This window comes from Bufo bufo, chromosome 5 (genome assembly GCF_905171765.1).
Source record: "Bufo bufo chromosome 5, aBufBuf1.1, whole genome shotgun sequence".
Taxonomy (NCBI): domain Eukaryota; kingdom Metazoa; phylum Chordata; class Amphibia; order Anura; family Bufonidae; genus Bufo; species Bufo bufo.
This window is the reverse complement of record NC_053393.1, coordinates 550,038,107-550,044,886: the sequence shown is the minus strand read 5'-3', so window position 1 is coordinate 550,044,886 and position 6,780 is coordinate 550,038,107.

The following is a 6,780-nucleotide window of genomic DNA, read 5'->3' as shown; positions in this document are numbered from 1 at the left end:
GTACCGGGTTGTGTGTCTCTGGGAAAGTTGGGTGATGAGCGATGTCCCCTCGCTATTAATCACACAGCTCATCGCCCAGCTTTCCCACAGTCCCAAAGGTGATGACTGTAGACTGGGCGCCGTCCCGGGTTATCTACCGGATGGGATGCCGCTGACGTGAGGGCTCCTGGGGCAGGTGCCATAGAGCAGCGCCGTCCCGGGGCATAAGGATCCCAGATTGCTACGGTATCGCTCTGACCCTACTGTTTAAAGAGGTGGAGCAGCAGCATCGCTGACCATCGCTCCAGTCATACAAAGATACAGAACCCCCATAGATCAGATTCCCCCCTATCCTATGGATGTGAGGGGTAACTTTAAGATTTAGCACATTCCCATTAAAGGGGTTCTCTGTGATTCAGATATTGACCTGTCCTCGGGATAGGCCATAAATATCAGATTGATGGGATCTGTCGGCCTCGGAGGAGGCGATGATCTTACAGGACCTGTCACCGCACACTGCAGCTTGTTATAGAGCAGGAGAAGCTGAGCCGACAACTGATATCTAGGTTTATGGGAAAAGGAAATTCAGTAAAACCTGCGATTTTATACATTTATATCTCTGCGTTTGGTACAGGAGGGAGGTTTTATCATGGTTTGTATGAGGGCCCCTTTACCTGGGACGCTGCAGCAATCACCTGCTCGTCAGTGGAGGAGAAATCCTGACATGCAGCGATCTCCTCCACAGTATGGGGAGCAGTGATCACTAATGCCATCGCTCGTCCCCATACTGACTAGTTTGCCGGCGGCAGATGCTATTTGCACAGTACGATCTGCTGCCGGCAAACAATAATCTACTCGATGAACAAGCGTTTCATCAGGTAATCGGCAGTACATTTACAATGCCAGATAATACAAGTGTTTTTTATGATTCTTGGCCTATGTTAAGGGCCTTCAGAATGCATACGAGGATAGCTGTCCGTCACGGACACCCCCCCCCCCCCCCCCCCCAGTGACAATAGCTGTTCACAGGAGGTAATAAAAGCAGAGATGTAAATGTATAAATTACAGGTTTTACTGAATCTTCCCACAAAAATATTTATCGGTCTGCTCCGCTCCTCCTGCTCTATAACTTGGAGCTTTCAGATTGCATTTCATGGTGACAGGTCCCCTATACGAATAGGCCATCAGTATCTGAATCTTGCAAACCGCTTTTAATGTTCTGCTGCCTGTCAGCGTGGTGTGTGGCGGCACAAAGTGTGTATTGTGCATTGGGACTATTACCGTGCTGAATCCGTAGGTGGGTGGCATTTTGTTGCTTCTGGGGATGTATTTGGTGCTCCTGAGAGAGAGTGCTCTGCATGGTCGTATTCATTCTCTGAAGTCAAGCTGCAGCCTTAGGCTGGGTTCACACCTGAGCGTTTTACAGCGTGTTCCTACGCGCTGCAAAAACCAATGTTTCCCTATGGGCATGGTTCTCACCTGAGCGTTTTACAGCGCGTACGAACGCGCTGTAAAACGCCCTACACCCCAAGAAGTACAGGAGCTTCTTTGGGGTGTATTGTCGTGTGTAACACCTCTGTTTTTCATTGTACGCCTCTGTGGTCAATAGCAAGAACGCGCATTTCCAAAATACAAAAACGCCTGTAAACAGCGCTTATTGAATACGCTCAGGTGTGAACCCAGCCTTTTATAGCTGATTCGCACACCTGCGCTCGGTCTTCCATGTGGCAGCAGCTCTGTGGCTCCCTCGACCTGAACTCACTGCATCATTGTAATTTCAAATAGTTCCTGTCTGATTGTGGCTGTTGTACCGTGCTCACATAATGCTGTGTGTCCAGTAAGTACCTCAGAGCTGCAATCGGATCAGAGCTGACTGTATTATAAATCACTAGGGTGCAGTCAGCTCGGGTCCAGGGAACCATGGTCGGTCCAGGAAATGTCCTGTGCATCCGCTCTAACAAAAGGAGTCACAGGGCAGGGTCTGTGTGACAAATGATGGCTACAGAACATATGAAATGATAAAAGATAAAGTATATTTAAAGCACAAAAGCCCTTCTTTCTTTACACTGGTGTCTCAAGAGAAATTGAGCCAAGTGGGAAGTTTTGTTACAAAATCCTTTTCAGCAGAATGTGGAGGTTTCAATTTTAATTGTGAATCTGTTTTTCCCTTCGTCCCATCAACAGCACAATGATGGGGATTTCACCTCCCTGTGGGCTGATGGAGCAGATGGGACTCCTAGTGAATGGTGACCCTGAAAGACTGCACCTACACTCCCCCTTGAGTTACTTTTTATTTACAGAATGTCTAGAAGTAGGGAAGGGAGTCTTGTGCTGCTGATAGGACTAAGGGAAAACAGATTTACATTTCAGTGTAGAAAAAAAGTGTGCTCAGCTCTAGCAGTAGAGGCTGATCTGGGGCTGTGCTCTCAGAGGAGCATCTAGGGCAGTTGTTGTTGACTACAGAATCAAAAATCTTATCCAACAGGAGATGGAGGCTTTAAATCTCTTTCTAGGTCCAGAAAAAGTCTAAAATGTTTTCCATTTTGTGGAAAGAGTTCATAATCTGTAGGCACCTAGACATGGTTAGGGAAGAACATTGAATGTCCTGGACTGAATCATAAACAAGGACTGAGAAACCTATCACCTGGTAGATATGGGTGAAAGCTGGAACCTCAGAAGCACCTTGTTTGGAAGAAACCCTATAAATGGGCTAATGACCCATGTGCTTGTAATCCTCCAACTCGCTTCCTAGAAGTTATTGCCAAGAATAAGCGTTAATTTTTATCGTAAATTTGTTTTCCCTTAGTCCTAACAGCAGCACAAGTGGGGAGTTCTCCCCTGTGAAATTAGTAGGACAGGTGCAATTTTTGTTGGCAATAATTTTTCCACCAAGTATTAATTAAATAATTAGTAGAAAACCCACCCCTATAAAGGGCAGACTGCCCATAATTCAGTGCTTTTATAACAAGTAGAAACAAACAAGGGGAGGGAAATTAGTGTGCTGCTGTTAGGACTAAGGGAAAACAAATTTACGTAAAAAATTAATGCTTCCCTTACGTCCTAACCAGCAGCACAAGTGGGGACCTAGCAAGTAACCGAACAAATTGGGAGGGCCTTTCCCAGGTATAATCCTATAGATTTTTATTTATTTTTTTAATGAGAGGGCGGCAGACAGAATGGTACGTCCGAATGTTACCCCCTCCGATCGCCTAGAGTCTAGGCGATAGTGTCTAATGAAAGTGCTGTGAGAGCTCCAGGAAGCCGCAGCACAAATCTGTTCAAGTGGAACGAGATTCTTTTCCGCAAAAGAAGTGGATATTGCCCTCGTGGAGTGGACGGTGACAAAGGATGGAGGAGCCAAGCCTTGAGATAAAAAGGCTTCCCGGATTGCCTCCTTTACCCATCTCGATCAAAAAGTAAAAGTATTTTTAAAGTGAAAGGCCATAGCCTGACCCGTCCTACTGCCCACAGGGACAGAGAAATTGTGCATTGATAGGTACATGAAGGTGTGTCCTTAAGATCCAAGGAAACCATCATGACTCCTTCCTGCAGAAGAGCTTCTCCTCCGTCGTGTGTGGATGCCCAAGTGTCTAGCTCTGCGATCTCCTCCGTTGTGTGTGGAGGCCCAGGTGTCTGGCTCTGCGATCTCCTCCGTTGTGTGTGGAGGCCCAGGTGTCTGGCTCTGCGATCTCCTCCGTTGTGTGTGGAGGCCCTGGTGTCTGGCTCGGCGATCTCCTCCGTTGTGTGTGGAGGCCCAGGTGTCTGGCTCTGCGATCTCCTCCGTTGTGTGTGGAGGCCCAGGTGTCTGGCTCTGCGATCTCCTCCGTTGTGTGTGGATGCCCAAGTGTCTAGCTCTGCGATCTCCTCCGTCGTGTGTGGAGGCCCAGGTGTCTGGCTCTGCGATCTCCTCCGTTGTGTGTGGAGGCCCTGGTGTCTGGCTCTGCGATCTCCTCCGTCGTGTGTGGAGGCCCAGGTGTCTGGCTCTGCGATCTCCTCCGTTGTGTGTGGAGGCCCAGGTGTCTGGCTCTGCGATCTCCTCCGTTGTGTGTGGAGGCCCCGGTTTCTGGCTCTGCTTTGTCCTCCATTGAGTGCGCGGGGGTCCTGGGGTCAGGTGCTGCTTTTCTATTTTCTGCGTTGTCTTCCTTCTCTCGTCCTTGAAGTGTCTTCTGCATTTCCAGATCTTCTCCCTTTCATCCGCTGCGGAGATTCAGGGCTGGTGTCATGTGGCGACTCGGGCTCCTGCAGGACGTTCTTGTGGTTTGGCTCAATGCTCTGCTGGAAACTGAGAAGCTTTTCCTGACTGCAGAGCACAGTAGAGCGTCCTGCAGATCATTGCAGCTGGGAAGAAGATTGGAGACATCTGCAGCTTCAGGTCGCTTCCAGTTCTATCAGCAGTGGCTGCACTTCTGTAGATCCTATAGCCAAAAGTATGTAAACCCAACATCCTATTGCACAAACATGGGGTTAATGACATTTGTGACTCAGGCCTCTTGCACACGACCGTATGTAATTTGCTGTATTTTGCGGTCTGCAAAAAATACGGATGACATCTGTGTGCATACCGTTTTTTGCGGAACAGAACATCTGGCCCCTGATAGAACAGTCCTATCCTTGAAATGAATGGTTCCGCAAACGGAAACTGCAAAAACGAAACGGAAATAAAATACGTTCTTGTGCAAGAGGCCTTAGGGAAGGCAAGATTTGGAGGTGGCTGGGAGCCTATGCCTCGTTTGTGAGGTCACGCCCGGATGTCGGGGCAGAAGGTCTGTCACCCCAAACTCACCTCTGTATGGAGCTCATGTGGAACAGGAAACAGCCCCCCAAACTGATACCGCAAAGGTAGAGGCGACCTCGTACACTGAGGAATTAACCCTTAACTGGAAATAAAGGTACTATATGTTCTGGTGGGTAACATTCTCCGAGCCTCCGCCAAACCACGTTCAGCAGCAGAATACCTTACAGTGAGTGCAGCTCTGGAGTATAATACAGGATGTAACTCAGGATCAGTACAGGATAAATGTATGTACACAGTGACTGCCCCAGCAGAATAGTGAGTGCAGCTCTGGAGTATGATACAGGATGTAACTCAGGATCAGTACAGGATAAGTAATGTATGTACACAGTGGCTGCTCCAGCAGAATAGTGAGTGCAGCTCTGGAGTATAATACAGGATGTAACTCAGGATCAGTACAGGATAAGTAATGTATGTACACAGTGACTGCACCAGCAGAATAGTGAGTGCAGCTCTGGAGTATAATACAGGATGTAACTCAGGATCAGTACAGGATAAATGTATGTACACAGTGACTGCCCCAGCAGAATAGTGAGTGCAGCTCTGGAGTATAATACAGGATGTAACTCGGGATCAGTACAGGATAAGTAATGTATGTACACAGTGACTGCACCAGCAGAATAGTGAGTGCAGCTCTGGAGTATAATACAGAATGTAACTCAGGATCAGTACAGGATAAGTAATGTATGTACACAGTGACTGCACCAGCAGAATAGTGAGTGCAGCTCTGGAGTATAATACAGGATGTAACTCAGGATCAGTACAGGATAAATGTATGTACACAGTGACTGCCCCAGCAGAATAGTGAGTGCAGCTCTGGAGTATAATACAGGATGTAACTCGGGATCAGTACAGGATAAGTAATGTATGTACACAGTGACTGCACCAGCAGAATAGTGAGTGCAGCTCTGGAGTATAATACAGGATGTAACTCGGGATCAGTACAGGATAAGTAATGTATGTACACAGTGACTGCACCAGCAGAATAGTGAGTGCAGCTCTGGAGTATAATACAGAATGTAACTCAGGATCAGTACAGGATAAGTAATGTATGTACACAGTGACTGCACCAGCAGAATAGTGAGTGCAGCTCTGGAGTATAATACAGGATGTAACTCAGGATCAGTACAGGATAAATGTATGTACACAGTGACTGCACCAGCAGAATAGTGAGTGCAGCTCTGGAGTATAATACAGGATGTAACTCAGGATCAGTACAGGATAAGTAATGTATGTACAGTTGTGGCCAAAAGTTTTGAGAATTACATAAATATTGGAAAAGTTGCTGCTTAAGTTTTTATAATAGCAATTTGCATCTACTCCAGAATGTTATGAAGAGTGATCAGGTGAATTGCATAGTCCTTCTTTGCCATGAAAATTAACTTAATCCCAAAAAAACCTTTCCACTGCATTTCATTGCTGTCATTAAAGGACCTGCTGAGATCATTTCAGTAATCGTCTTGTTAACTCAGGTGAGAATGTTGACGAGCACAAGGCTGGAGATCATTATGTCAGGCTGATTGGGTTAAAATGGCAGACTTGACATGTTAAAAGGAGGGTGATGCTTGAAATCATTGTTCTTCCATTGTTAACCATGGTGACCTGCAAAGAAACGCGTGCAGCCATCATTGCGTTGCATAAAAATGGCTTCACAGGCAAGGATATTGTGGCTACTAAGATTGCACCTCAATCAACAATTTATAGGATCATCAAGAACTTCAAGGAAAGAGGTTCAATTCTTGTTAAGAAGGCTTCAGGGCGTCCAAGAAAGTCCAGCAAGCGCCAGGATCGTCTCCTAAAGAGGATTCAGCTGCGGGATCGGAGTGCCACCAGTGCAGAGCTTGCTCAGGAATGGCAGCAGGCAGGTGTGAGCGCATCTGCACGCACAGTGAGGCCAAGACTTCTGGAAGATGGCCTGGTGTCAAGAAGGGCAGCAAAGAAGCCACTTCTCTCCAAAAAACACATCAGGGACAGATTGATCTTCTGCAGAAAGTCTGGTGAATGGACTG